Below are 16508 nucleotides of genomic sequence, written 5' to 3'. Positions count from 1 at the left end.
AAGATTTTGTTCTTCTTTTTCGACTCATTTTTACATGTAGAATGATCCTTTACTTTATTTTCTTCATACTACAGAACACCCTGGAAAAATGAAATGAAATAGTTAATATAGATTAATTTCATATTTCAATCATTTTGGCAAATTATTCAATTTATTCAATTTTTCAAATCGCTCTTTTCACAAATATCTTCAATAAAGATCAATAGCAACGTTAATTCTAATTTTTTTTAATTTCTCTTTAATTCTAATTTTAATTTCTATTTTTAATTCTAATCTTTTAAATATTCTTGCATGATTAAAATAAGATAAATATCATCAATAAGAACAATTTTAAATAACTTAAATAGCTAAAACTAAAAAGTTTAGTATAATATTTCATAAAAATTAAATACAATAAATTTCATGTAACAGACAACACTTTGAATAAATAAAATGCAGGTATATTAAAATTTACAAACGAATAATTAAGAAGTAAAATATGCGAGGAAAATCTAAATTACTTTTATGCACGTAAAATGTTTAAGATGTTCATAAAACGTATTATAAGTCACCATCTTTAACTCTATTTCTATTATTTTCACTTTTTCCTAACCCTAACGATTTATTAACACTATATTTTCTATTCTATAAAGTTTAACGATTATATAGCGAAAAATTTCGTGGATATTACCATTTGTATAATAAAGTATTTAGTGATGATTTTGTTAGTTCGTGATTGATCTATCAATTAATATAGCTAAGAAACAAAATATGACAACATAGCTAAGAATTGGCAAGTTAAACGCGCTCAATCTATCCCCGTTAATTTGACTTTGCGTTGATCCTTCATTTTTATACAAATTATTTTATATCGAAAAAAAAATTATTTTACACGTCACGATCTCTTTCCATCTTTTTTAATAATTTTCATGCGGACCTGTCACAAAATCGTTCGTGAAAATAAAATCAAACGTGGTGACGTTATAAAATTATATTGGTATAAAATTCCAATATTCCAATACTCCAGTATTCCAATAAAACGTTATAAAATTATAGTGGATATATTGGTATTAGTATTCTGTATCTTTTCTTACGATTAATTAATTATTATTATTGAATTATTGAATTGAATTTGATATGAAAGCAAATACATATAACATAGGAATAGGTATTATTTAAATAAAACATTTGAAAAATGATTATTGAAATAACACATCTTTCGATTCTATATTATTTTATAACAATTCTATGCTAGGTTATTTAAATAAGTAAATTGAATCATTTGACTGATGAAATTCAATAATTTTTTATTTCATTTTACATTCCGTGCCTTTGTATATAAATAATTTCTCAAATAATTTCTAATTTTATAACCTTCATTTTTTACTGGAAATATTTATTATTTCATTTTCATGAATTCACTCAAACGAAAAATTATTTGCAAATGATGTATTTGATTGGAGACAAATTAAATTTTGGACTGAATCTGAATAATTTTTCAAGTAAAAATAATTCGTTATTTCGAATTGTTATTTTCTTATCTTTGCTTCAAATAAAATATATACTCGAACCTAGTATAATATTAATAATGAATTGTTATTTGTAAACTTGTAGAATAGTGATGTATTTTGAATAACAAAATATGTAAAACATATAGGAAAATATAATGGAAAAAGAATATAAAAATATATAATATATCCAAAGACAAATATTTATTGCGAAAAAAAATTCTATTTAAGATTTATTTTAACAATTTTCCTTCAAAATTACATTTTGCTACACATTCGTGTAAATAAAATAAAACACGATGAAATTATGTTATAAGATTGTATTTTTATACTAATAAAATTTCTTCTTCCCTCAATTTCCTACAATTTGATTAAATTTTGAATTAATTTTTAAACTGACACAGATGAAATATACTTTCCACCTATAAGTATTAAAACACATCCTTATCTTATATAAAATGTGACAGTTAATTTAAAATATCGAGTGAGCGATTAATCTATTAAGAACAATTTATGGCAGTAATTTATCATATTGCGAACATTTATGCATTTTTGAAAAATCTACAGAATTTACAAAATAATATTCAAAAATATATAAAATATCCAAAGCAGAGTTTTTAATATAATCTTTTTATAGGTCTCCATTTAGGTTCCACTTCTTCAATTTTATTCATACAAATATAAAAATGCATAAACATCCACAGACTAATCATAAAGTTATACCTCAATTTTTTAGAGAGATTTTATATAATTATATAACGTGAACAAAAATACTAAGAAAAGAATATTGAGGGAATTCCATGAATTTCCTTCCGCAATTACAATATTAAAGAAAATTTATTCTGTTTTAATCGACCAACGATGTTAACAATACGATTGCCAAAATTGATTAAAATTGATTAAAATCGTACATAAAATATAATAAAATATGATAACTGCAACCAATAAATAAAAATGTCAAAAGTTATAAAATGTAATAAGATGATACGAACGTGAATTCTTTATTCATTCAACACATAAATAAATATTAAATAAATATCAAGTAAATATTTAATAGATATTTAATAAATAAAAGAAATTTTTATCCTGGCTCCGTTTCTTTAGCAATATTTACAAAAATTACAAAATTTCTCGCACTGTCCATTGTGAGAAAGTTTAATATTATACTGAAGTGATAGATTTTATAGAAATTTTTGTGATATTTGCATATGAATTTTTAACAAATTCTGTTAATTTTTAGAAATAATATTTACATTGCTACATGGTAACATTTTCAAATAGGTTAAAATTCGTTTTAAAAGATGGAATTAAAATGAATTCAAACGTTAAAATACATAATAATGTGAAATATTCTGTGAAATATAATTAAATAATTTAATTTATTAATATAAATTAAATATATAATAATATATAACGTAACACAAAATGTAATATGAAATAAATGTAAAATACAAGATAAATTACAATTCAAAATTGTTGAAATATAAGTAAACGAGGACAAGACAAGCTCAAGGTAACTAGACAGAGCACCAGAAGGTATCTAACTACAGACAAGTCAAAACTCCAAGTTAGGTAAACGACATGCGAATATAAATATTCCACTGGTCAGGCAGTTTAGTTCCTGTCCAGTGAAGTGTAGCAATGGTGAAGAAATTACCCCGGAAAAAGTGCAAAGTGTGAACTTGTGTGTGAGCAAAACTATTCTTATTCCGCCAACAACGACAACGACCGCTGTAATTCTATCAAAAATTAATATGTCGGATTGAAAACTTTAAAACAACAAAATATATCTTTAATAACGTTGTTTCTTTAAAACAGTTATTTAGAACATTGCAATTAAAAGTTAATAAATTATTTCGTTCAAACTTTTGATAAGATACAGATTAAAAAAAGCGGTACCATGGAACATTTCTATTTCAATAAATTTCAATCAAGATTCATTGTAAAGCACATTTTTTTAAAAACTTCATATATTTAATTAAAATATTATTATACAAGCGAAATGGAAGAAATAAGCAAAAAGTATACAACGTTATTATAAAAATCACAATAAAACTGCATTAAAAATTGCAATTACTGCAATTTTTTATTTTATAACAACATCCTTATCAATAAAATATTATTGAATATTGAAAACCACAATTTGTTTCTTAACATTGCCTAATTTTAAAACTTTTGACTTGATTTAATTTCACTGGTAATCTCTATCAGGAAAAATATAAAATAATCTTAAATAATTTAAATTTCTGTAATACAAATTACCATAAACCTAGTACATTGTATTATGATATTACTTAAGGGTTAGGTTTGTTAAAGAGATTATTATCTCTAATTTTTATTTATAATAAGTTCATTGAATTAATTGCCTTTTAATATACTACAACAATTCATGGAAAGGTGGAACCGATACTGGGAGGACAAAGAGAAAATGCGAGCTCTGCGAGGACACCCCAGGAACACTGCAGCACCTGGTGAGAGATTGTAGAGAGGTAAATCTAGAGGACATCCTGAGAAGCAAAAAGGACGAAGAGACAGAAAGATGGCTGAAAGAAATCAAATGGGAAAAAGAATCAAGGTCAAGGAGGAGGCCAGAAGGAGGAGAACTAATAAATAGAAAGTGAGAAAACAAGGCGGACAAAGGCAATACGCAGTACATTCGTAGAGTAAAAAATTAGAGTAATAAGTTAGGAAATAAAAGGGCTAGGATTGAAGGAGTTAGGTAATATAGTCGATGTTAAATTGTCAAGTATAACATAAAAGTATAGTGTAGATTAGTGTTAAATTGTCAAGTATAGCATAAAAGTATAATGGAGGTAAGTATAGTATAAAAGTATAGACTATAAAACAGATGTGGAGAGTGAAGAACGAGAGTGAGAGAAACAGAGAGAATGAGAATGAAGAAAGAGAAATGTATGTCAGTGTGTAAGAGAAATGATTGGCTGTGAAGCCGAAAAAAATAAAATTATCTATCTATATACTACAACAATTATTCTTCAATTAGCAGAAACAAATTTTATTTATTTTGTACATTTATTTTATTTATTTTATTTATACATACAGTTTTTCATAAAATGAACTAGTTTAACCACTTATTAATTTTATGTTAAAAAAATATATATATATAATGTAAATAAATAATAATAATAGAACTTAACATAAATTGCACTATCACATACCATTCATTATTTTCAAATTTCGTCGCATTTCTGATGATCAAGAACATCTAAAGTTCATAATTCAAAATATATTTTTTGTTTTCTATAAGAATTGTAATAGAAAAAAAATATTCGTTTTTTACATAAATACAATTAATATGATAAATACAATTTAAAAAAATTAGCAATATTTAAATTGTGCTAAAAAAATATTTTTCATAACACTAAAGAGAAAAAGAAATATTTAAGTAACTTTTTCATTTAGAACATTCTGTAAATCTAAAATGTACAGAGTTAGAAGTAATTTAATATTAACCGGATTCATTTTGCGGTTTTAAACCTCATCATTATTTAATTGATCATTTTAAATGCAAAAATTAATAAAGTAAATAAAACCTTAAAACTTATTAGAATATTATGGTAGTGGTTACCATAGATAATTATATATTGTGGAATGAATATACATAATGTTTGTATTGAAGGATGAGTGTGCACATAATTATGGTATGAGTGATCTAAATGTTTGATATATTTCATGGCAGAAGAAAGAACGAATGAGAGAGATGTATGCAAGAACAATTGAGCGAGCATAGAGACAAGAAACAGTTGTGATCAGGAAGAACCCCAGAGGAATAGCATGAGAGATGAGAAGCAATGTTGAATTGATAAGAGAATGAATCAATGAGAGTAAAACATTATATGTGTTTCATAATTTATATTAAATCTATCAATAATCAGTGTGTTTGTTATTCGATCCACAAATATAATATGCAAATATCACAAAATATACATAGCATGTAAGTCTTCTGAATTCCACCAACACTAACTTCTAAAATGTTAAATCTAAAATTTATAATACTTAAAATCAAAAAATTGAACATTCTCCACGATCTTATATAACAGAAATAACAATAGCATGTAAGCATATAAAATCAAAAAGACTCAGAAATCTAAAGTTATTTTAAAAAATTTATAATGCCACTAATTCCTAGAATTTCGAAAATTAACGTTCTCTGAAATTTTATGTAATAAAAATATTATAATATTATAATATTACTTTCCGTGTAACATTTTCTAAAATCACAGATTAATCTTCAGAACAAAAATAAAAATTTCCTGCAAGTTGCACGATATAAACTCTATGAAGGAATTTTTATGTTATAAAGAAAATGCCTGTCAAAAAACTGAAGTAAATATCTTTGTAGTTTCTCAAGGATTTCTCTATAAAAACTTCCCGTCGACCAATAATTTTCATTTAAAAAATTTTTCAAATATTACAAATTTTTTATTTACTAAAATCATAATTGTATTATTGGATGCAAAATGATATTTAGACTAAAACGCGTATATTACAATAACAGATATTAATAAATAATTGAGATTATATTAATTCTAATTTTTATATTTCGATATTCCACTCTTATTCGAAAAAATCATGTGAATTTATAACATTTTAGAAAGATGATGTAACACAAACTCAAAGAATGACATATACTAGAACTTTTATAATTTATATAAATTAGAGATATTTCCCGACATTAAAAAAATGCAAATAGATTGATCGAAAAAACGCAACGGACAATATTTTTTCTTAATAATTTCATTCTAAACAGTACAATTTTGCAGTAACTTCACTATAATATAAGAAATATGTAACTTACAACTCATTAAAAATGTTGCAACATTTATAATTTATAATTTTTCAATCAATTCGTATTATAAAAATTTTATTTTTTTATGTCATTGCTTTAAAAGAAAAGATTTTTTTAATACTTTTTCATCATCATGTCTTCGATCTAAATTTCACAATTTTATAAAATGTTAAAAAATTGAAATTTTTAATATTGCGATAAATTATTTCTTGGCCTTTAATGGGTTAAATATAACTGACTTTTGTCACTAAAATTGTTTGAGTATAATATATAAAATATGTTGTACTATACGGAATTGAGTGTACTCTTAAGTATTAGGGTACGATTATAGTGGAACGGTGAAGATCGAGGATAGCAGCGAGACGAGCGTCGCGACAAAACAAACCAATGTAACGTAATGGAAGCGTTCATAGTGGAGCGGCGGTGCGGCTAGAATTAAAAAAGTTTATTTCTACTAGCGGAGACCAACGCGTTCGGCAACACTCGGATGCATTTACATTCAGTAGCATTCTATCGCATTCAATAGCAATCAATTGAAGATCGAATTATTTATATATCTATTATTTCTGTTCTTTTTATTATTTTTTTATTTTTTTTATTATTTCTATTATTTATTTTTTTTTTATCTTCTGATCTTGTTTTTTGCGAGATATGACATTAATATGTGATATTTAATTGCAATATTTTCTACAAGCACAAGTTTTTGCTGCTTCCTCGAAGACATCTCGAAAAGAATGGCTCGCTGTAGCATTTCGCTCAGTTGGGCATTATTCGAATAAAATTTTATTCGAAATATTTACTGAAATAATGTAAAGAAAAAGAGTCAGGAATCCTTCTTTCACAATTTTGGTTTATTTAATAAATTTGTTTATATATATATATATATTTTTTTTTTTTTTTTTTTTACTGCATCGTTTAGCTGGTAAAAAAATACGTTCAGATATCTAAAGAAAATGATCTAGAAAATTTAAGTTTTACGTAGAAATTTTTCCCTATCGAGATTGAAGATCTTGGCCAAGACGCGACAATCGAAAGCTTTATGATATTTATTTACGCTAAAACTGACTAATATTAGAGAAAAGCACAAAGATGCCTGAGTGTACAAAGATACATTTCCTAATTATACAACTATGTATTTTTTCCGTTGCATCGTGTATAGAAGCGAATATCATATCGATCTTTTTTTGCGTTGAACTTTCCATTATGAATTACTGATAAATTTCAATATACTGATCAAGATTTCAAGCTACTAGAAGAGATTATCATTGGTGATGTAAAAAATAATAAATATCTTTACTTACATTTACTATAAGGCTTTCGATTGTCGCGTCTTGGCCTGTAATCTCGATAAGGAAAAATTTCTACGTAAAACTTAGAAAATTTTCTTGATCATTTTCTTTACATATCTAAACTTATTTTTTTACCAGCTACACGACGCAGTAAAAATATATATACATATATAGTTGTATAAATAAAAATATAGCAATGACTTTGAAAAGTCTTTGAAAAAAAATGATGTTGAAAAAATATTCTTACTAGTCATAGGCCTTTTGGATACCATTCATGCTAGGCAAACAATATTTTTGATATCATCACAATTCGTAAAGATATTTAGGTGGCCTCGCTTAAATAAATTGTATAAAGGGTGATTAGGAAACTATTCATAACTATATTGAATGTGAATCACTATTTTTAACAATAATATTTAAAATAAAGGAAATAAATTAAAATATTTTCAATACTCTTCAAATAAAATACTATTTTCAAATATGTACTATTTTAGTACAAGTATTTTCAAATAAAATATTTTATTTTCAAAGTTATATATAAACTTTATTTACTATTTTAAATGTTATTTAAAATATTTTATCCAACTCTGAAAATATACAATAGCGAATAAAAGGAAGTTTGAAATTGATGAAATTTTATATCTGAATAGATAAAATGAGTCACATTGAAATCATCGACACAGAATTCTCCGACACTGTTTTCACCGACAATATTTCATCGACTCCAGTGTAACGCCGACCACTTGAATCCGATTGGCGCCTCACGAACGTCATCCGACACATTTCGTTCTGGGAAATCCCCTTTTACCACACTCTGCCGAAAAACTGTATGGAAAATGCTATAAAGCCAGTTTAGTTTCGTCCTTCATTTGGTCTACATCTTTTTTATTTACGTCCTGCACTCTTTCCTTTTCTACGGATAGGAATAAGGGTTGAAATAATACCCGGGTAAAATAATATTTCGAGGTATCTTTTTCTTTGTTTTCTGAAAACTTAATGCAAGTTTGAAAAGTGTTCTGTTCAGTGCGGTTCCTGCTCTACGAACTGTTTTTTTCTTTTCTCCCACCTTTGACACCGTCACACCGTGACACCAGATTTGCCCAACAACAGTTTTAGCCGACGACAGTATTAACCGATAATGATACTAATCAATGACATTATTATGATATTTGTTCATCATTGTTTTTCTAATGATAACGCAAGGTTTAAGTTAGGTTTAGTTATATTTTATTTATAGTTGATAATATATATTAATATTTTTTTATATATATTTATATATAATAACAGAATATATATAATATATTATTTATATATAATAATATATAATATATATAATATTATTATTTATATATAATAACAGAACCATCATTTTCTGGATATGGTCGAGATATTTTTATATAATTAACTATTTTCACTAACAATAAGAATGATATAATTCTATTTGATATACTAGTAGCAATAAAGACCATAGCCGAACACAACGAAGGCAACGTCTGTGGCGATATGCAATTGTCTAATGTCATTGTCGATAAAAACTGTTGTCGGGCAAAGTCGCTGTCGGGTAAATCTGAAGTCGATGAAATATTGTCGATCAAAACACTGTCGGAGAAATCTGTGTCAATGATTTCAATGGGACCCAGATAAAATTTGTATTAAGCATTCTTTCCGTATTAAACACTCGCCTATTTTATAAGGTATATATTATACATTCATTTCTCTTGTCAACTATTTAGTTTTATAAAATTCTAGTCATTTTATTCTTTAAATTTCCTTTTATCTGTCATTACACACAGATTCTGTTGTACGGTGTCTCCTTCAAAAATATAGCGTGTAATTTTCAACAGAAGTTTGACCTATGATTTTTTTCTAATCATCTTTTAATCATCATTGTAAATTTATTGTCATTGTCAAATGAATCATCCATTAAAATAACTTATACGTGGCTTTCGCATAACATTTGACCTAGATGTTTTATTAACATTATGCATATATGAGAAATATAGGATTTAAAAAATGATACCTTCTCTCGGTAATTTTCAAAAGAACAGCAGAAAGTATATACAATTCGAAGAAAAACGTGATTTTCAATCAAATTACATATGTACGCAATTTATCACGAGATCTTTCATATTTAGCATTTATTTTGTGCTTATTTTGCTTATTTAATCGACACTTAGCTACCGTAGCGTGCTGACGTGTGTGATTGTGCTCAGTGTTTCAAGTTTCTATCACAAACCCAGTGAGTTTATTTCGGATTCTTTCGAAATCCAACGTACCGTAACATAAATAAAATAAATCCGGTGAAACAATCGCGTTACTAATCCACATTCAATATAGTGCCTCTTAATTAGATTTTCCAAACTCGGAAATCTATATCGAAGATGGCTCAAGAAAAATCTCCAATTGCAAGCGATTCGAATCTAATACCGCAACAATTTTCCCCCTCCGTGGCAGCTCGCTGAATTATCGCTACAGATAAGACGTGACAATAACAACAATAAAAAACGTAGGCTAGATAGAGATGGAGATATAAACACAGCCGCATACATATCGTCGACGAGCACTGTTAATACCACGAATAGATTTACAATACTAGATTCTATCGAAAAACCCTATGGATGTTATCGAAGAGACAACAAATCAAAATCCGACCAAAGAACCCGCTCCCAATATTTCTTGATGACATTATTGATATTCGAACAATGACAAACTCCTTGGAGAAAGTCATAAACAAGAACGAATATAAACTGAAAATCAATGACAACCATATAAAAATTTTTTCGAGCAACCCCGATACGTATAGAAAAATAACTAAACACTTAAGGGGGTATTCCGGTTTTTCGGCTTCAAAAAATCGATTTTTTTTTTTTTTTTACATTTTCTCAAAGTGCATGTTTTCGAGATTTTTTTATGTAAACGGATTTGTTTGAATTCGTAAAATTAGCGAAGTTATAGATGTTTAAAGGAGACGGTGTCCTGCTGGCAACGTGTGGCGCACAGCCGTATATCGTTCCCTCAAATTCACTCGAAATTTGTTGTCGAGGGCAACAATCGCTTAAAGTGAAGTTTCTGCTGGTCCCTTTTGACCTTTTAGATACATTTTTAGGCTTTCTGCAGTCAGTTTTCTTTCGGTCAACGAGTAAAACAGACGCATTTCCAAACATTAACACCCAGAGTATTCGAGTATTCATTTCATATTAGAATGGATAGAAAGGGATCAAAAGAATATCGTTCTTAAGCAAGCCGCCCCAAACGAAGAAGATTTCACGGGAATCAATTTACTGTCGAGAAAGACGTTGACATTTATTTTAGATGCGGAACCGTACGGCGACGCAGTAATTGTTGAAAAGAAAGAATGTATTGGGCACGTAGAGAAACAAATGGGAACAAGACTACGTAATGCGAAAAGGATAATCAAGGGCCTTGGCGGAAAAGGAGAAGGAAAATTGTCAGACAAAATAATTGGTGAACTGACCAAATATTACGGCTTGGCAATACGCAGACATTCCAATTCGCTTTCCGAAATGAAAGAAGCAGTATGCTTTTCGCTCCAAAACATATGCATTCGGGATTAAAAACTATTGAAATCGCCACATTTTTGGCGGTGAATATATTTAATGAAGGATTCTCCTCGATCCTACGTACATTTAACACACTGGGAATAGTTATTGGACAACAGATGGAAGTTTATGCAAACTTACGAGATGAAAGTCGTATACAGCGTTCAAGGCGTCGGTCCACTGAAGTCGCAAAGAGGGCTAGAAGTACTAGTAGAGAAGAGAAATCTGCCCCAAAAAGATTTCTACGAACACGAGGAAGGTCCATTGTATGGACCTGAACTGGCCGATTGATTGTAAGTATGAATATTTTTGTACAGCATGTAACAAAAACTTCAAATGCATTTTTCTCGAATCCGTATTTTTCAAACTGGTGTACGTTCTGGTTGACCGATTGACTTGGAATTTGGAGGAGATCTTCAACGGNATGTACCTTTATCGCATGAACCACGGATTTCAAAATCTGATGTTTTTTTATATTTTTTTTTACCACCAAAACGACGAAAAATACGAGGAAAATCGATATTTTAAATTCAAAATGCTGCTATTTTTTTAATTTTCGAAATTTCGCTTTTTCCGTGATTCATGCGATAGCCATATTTATGCTAATTAAGATGCATTTTGATTTTTCAGTTTCACATAACCAGATGAACTGGAATCACGTACACCATTCGAACCCGTTTTCAAAAACATACTTTAAATAATGCTACATAATTTTAACAACATTCATTAATTTGGTTAAAAAAAAATTGTAAATACTCTTTAAGTATGAATAAATCTGTGTACGAAAACTCCATTCCAAAAAGTATGATGGTTTCCTCACAAAAAAATCCCGAAGAAGACGATATTTTGGAGCCGAAAAACCGGAATACCTCTTAAAGATGCTCAATGCAAATTTCCATACATTCCAATTAAAACAAGAGAAAGCATTTCGTATTATCCTTCGTAATATTCACCACTCAGTAAACCAAGACGAACTAAAAACTGAATTTTCGAAACTTGGTCATGAAGTAATTAATATCAGTAACATTAAACACAGCGTTACAAAGAATCCACTATCTCTATTTTACATTGATCTAAAACAAAAAGCTAATAACAAGGAGGTATACAATATAAACAGTTTAATCAATTCTATTGTCAAAATCGAACCGCCCTACAAAAAAAAAGAGAAATCGTATAGTGCAAAAGGTGCCAAAGATACGGACACACACAAAAATATTGTAACTGTATTATATTATTGTGTCAAATGCTCTGAGTCTCACCCAACAACTCAGTGCAATATAATTGCAATAAATTGAAATTAAAACTCCTGTGAAATGTGTTTACTGCGAAGGAAACCACCTCGCGAGCTACAGAGGATGCCCAGTCTACAAGGAATTATATAATAAAAGATTCCCTAAAATCATGGACACAACCAATCACCCACGAAATGCCCATAACTACACTACTCCATCAACTTCATACGCCCAGGCGGACCGTAAAAACCAAAACAATGAAACGATACATGACTGACGATACCACGTTACAAAATAGTATTCCCGGCTCTTAAAACATTGATAACATTTACAGACTGGAAAAACTATTTGAAAAACAAACGGAGCAAATCAATGACCTACTCGTTACTAACAATTGTCATAAATAAACTAACATCTAATACATCAAAATAAAACCACTGGGTATAGCACTCTGGAACGCCAATGGTCTAGCCCAGCATAAAAACGAGCTAGAATTCTTCTTAAATAACCAAGACATACAAGTAATGCTTATTTCTGAAACGCATTTTACAAATAAAAATTTCCTAAAAATACATGGATATAAACTCCATCATACATATCTTAGTGGAAAAGGGGGCAATTATCATTAAATCCACTGTGAAACACTATAAACTCTCTGCGTTCGAATCAAACTACCTCCAACAAATGTGGCAATAGAAGACTGGCATAGTTCAGTTACACTGTCTGCGGTAAGTATACTGTCCCTCTAAACACAATCCCTTCAAAGACAGTTTTGACCACTTCTTCGAAAACTTGGGAGGAAGATTCATCGCAGGCGGCGACTTTAATGCCAAACATCAACAATGGGGAAGCAGAATCATCAACACAAGAGGTAGGAACCTCTTAAAAAGCATGAACTCTAACAAACTCAATTACCTAAGTTTAAACGAACCCACATATTGGCCAACCGACCCAAATAAACTACCCGATCTGCTGGACTTCTTTGTGATTAAAAATATCTCTCCGAATTACACAAAAATCAGCTCTTCGCTAGAACTTTCCTCAGATCATACACCTGCAGTTATTAATTCATCGATTATTGAAAACCAGCCAAACGGACAAATTCACAACCAACTTACAAACTGGCACGAATTTAGGAAAGCCTTGCCCAACACATCCTTATCAATCCCGTTGTCGTTAAGAACAGAGAATGATATTGACGCAGCAGTGGATTATTTCAGCAACAACATAATAAATGCGATCCGTTCCTCTTTACCCAATCAGGAATCCATAAGAAATCAGCCTTATCCGGACTATATAAAGAGAAAAATCTCAGAAAAACATAAACTCAGAAGAATATGGCACTCTAGTAGATTACCTGAAGACAATAAAGCTACGGTAAAACTAACGAAAGTTCTCCACAATTTCAAAAACTACTATTTTCAAAAATATCCAGGGAACTTGTCTCCCTCGGTGGACGCAGACCACTCGCTCTGGAAAGCAGCCAGAAGGCTCACTCGTCCACCCCAAACAATTCCTCCCATTCGCACTACGCAAGGAGGATACAGATAAGGCAAATATGTTTGTTCTCCACCTAACTGAAGTATTTAAACCACATTGTCTATCATCCAACTTAGAAGGAGCAGAAATCCTAGATTACCTACAATCTCCTTTTCAGATGTTTCTTCCTATCCTATCTTTTACAGCCGGAGAGGTGAGAGATATGGTGCAGCTTCTCAACTTCAAAAGAGCACCGGGGCACGACAGAATAACTAACAAAACGATCAAAGAGCTCCCCAAAAAAGGAATTGCATTTCTCACATCGATATTTAAGATTATAATATATTAAGATATTTAAGATTATAATATATTAAGATATTTAAGATTATAATATATTAAGATTATAATAATTTATAGACGCAATCCTTCGTCTAGGGTATTAAAATCTTAGAAACTTTCAATTATCCATAAGCCGGGAAAGCCGATCCACGAGGCAAACTCATATCGTCCAATCAGTTTACTGTCAAACATTTCTAAGTTATTTGAAAAATTATTCTCTCAAGCGCCTGCATTCCATATTAGAAGAATTGAAGATTATTCCTCACCACCAGTTTGGCTTTCGTAAGCGGCATTCAATAATAGAACAAGTCCACCGAATAGTATATGAAATCAGTCAAGACCTAAAAGAAAAAAGAATACTGTTCCGCAGTGTTCCTAGACATCCAACAGGCATTGGATAAGGTATGGCACGCTGGACTAATGTACAAACTTAAAAATACCCTACCTCATCCTTACTACTCCATATTTCAATCATACCTAAATAATAGAACTTCCACAAGGCAGTGTCCTTGGACCCCTCTTATATTCCCTGTATACAGCCGATCTACCTATTTCATCAAAGGTAATCACTGCAACATTCGCGGATGATACAGCTCTATTATCATCTCATAAAGATCCGCAAAAAAATCTGCATCTCTTCAACGAAGCCTCAACATCTTGGATAAATGATTCTACAAATGGCGATTTAAAGTAAACGAAAATAAATCAACGCACATTACATTTTCCCTACGAAGACAAAATTTCCCGCCAGTAACTTATAACTCAATAATTCCGACCAAAGATTCGGTTAAATACATGGGATTGCACCTCGACAGAAAATTAACGTGGAAACAGCATATCAAAGCTGAATGTAACCAACTGAAGTTAATAGTTAAACAATATTACTGGCTCTTGGTTAGACGATCAAATCTAAGCCTGGAAAATAAACTACTACTCTACAAAGTCATCTTGAAACCCATCTGGACCTACGGAATTCAACTTTGGCGTACAGCGAGCAACTCCAATATCGAAATACTCCAACGCTTCCAATCAAAAACAGCAAGAATAATCACAAATGCACCTTGATATGTAACAAACGAAACAATCCACCGTGATCTCAGGATCCCCACAATTAAAGAAGAAATATCAAAACATGGCAACAAATACAACTCACGCATGAATAATCACCCTAACCCTTTGGTCATTCAACTGTTGGATTCTACAGTACACACACGAAAACTAAAAAGATACTACCCTCTGGACCTTTACTATAGATTTATATAAACATCCGAACTTATATATCTCATTAATCAATACTAGTAGTAGTAACTACTCTGCATGTCACTGATTCACGCCAGCTTACTCATAATCCTCAATGAGGATTGATTGTAATGTTTTTAATGAAAAAAAAAAAAAAAGTTTTGCCTATTTTGCTTATTATGTCAATCTTATTGAAAATGTGTTACGTATAATACATGTAATTATACGTAAATATTTTTCAATTTACGGATCACGAATAATTGTTACGAAAAATAAATATAAAAGTCAAGTAAATAATATATGTAAATTAATTATAAGCAACAATTATATATAATGTCATGATGGTCATTAAATGTTAAATACAACGTCATTTATATGGTCATTTAATATTAAATATTAAATACAAAGTCATTAAATATTAAATATTATTTTGTATTATTTTGTTCATAATATGAAAATTTTTGATAAATATAATTCAAATTATTTTAGTGATTGTTACAATCTTGAAATCGTTAATCTTATATTTTTCTACAATGAAATTTAATATCAATATAATTTGAACGTTACATTATCTTTTTTAACATCATAATATAACTTAAAAGTTATTATACATATCCATATATTCACATTCTGAAAATATTATTTTGTACACATATATAATCTATAAAATTTTATTTTGCATATTTGAATCTGTAGTATATTTCATTATTATTCCATTACAAAAATATCGAATGACTTATTTTAACAATTATTATTTCCCAAATCAAGTAAATAACTAGAATTAATAAAACTAATAATCTACTTCTGTAAGTATACAAAACTATTCTGGCTAATTCGAAGCTCGTTTGAATCTTTCGTAGTAGAAATATTATTATATTATTTTTCTCAATATTATTTCTTATATGCAAAAATTATTATCAAATATGCACAAAATTATTATATAGATAATATAAAAGTTCAGTTTATCAAGTTCTTAAAAATTTTATATTCATAGTATGTAGAGTTGAGCTGCAGTATCATTATAATTAATTATGTTGGATTGCATAATGAAAAAGCCGAAAAGCATTACTAAAATA

At 29.1% G+C, this 16508-nt stretch overlaps 1 protein-coding gene across 5 annotated transcripts in view; it reads right to left on the bottom strand.

Moving 5' to 3' along the window:
• Positions 1–16508, bottom strand: part of LOC122532271 (ras-specific guanine nucleotide-releasing factor 1-like) — a 151036-nt gene that overhangs the window by 121284 nt on the left and 13244 nt on the right. The gene's annotated exons all lie outside the window — the stretch shown is intronic.

Source organism: Frieseomelitta varia, unplaced genomic scaffold (genome assembly GCF_011392965.1).
Source record: "Frieseomelitta varia isolate USP_RPSP 00005682 unplaced genomic scaffold, Fvar_1.2 scaffold_446, whole genome shotgun sequence".
Taxonomy (NCBI): Eukaryota; Metazoa; Arthropoda; class Insecta; order Hymenoptera; family Apidae; genus Frieseomelitta; species Frieseomelitta varia.
This window is presented reverse-complemented; position numbering and strand designations above follow the sequence as displayed.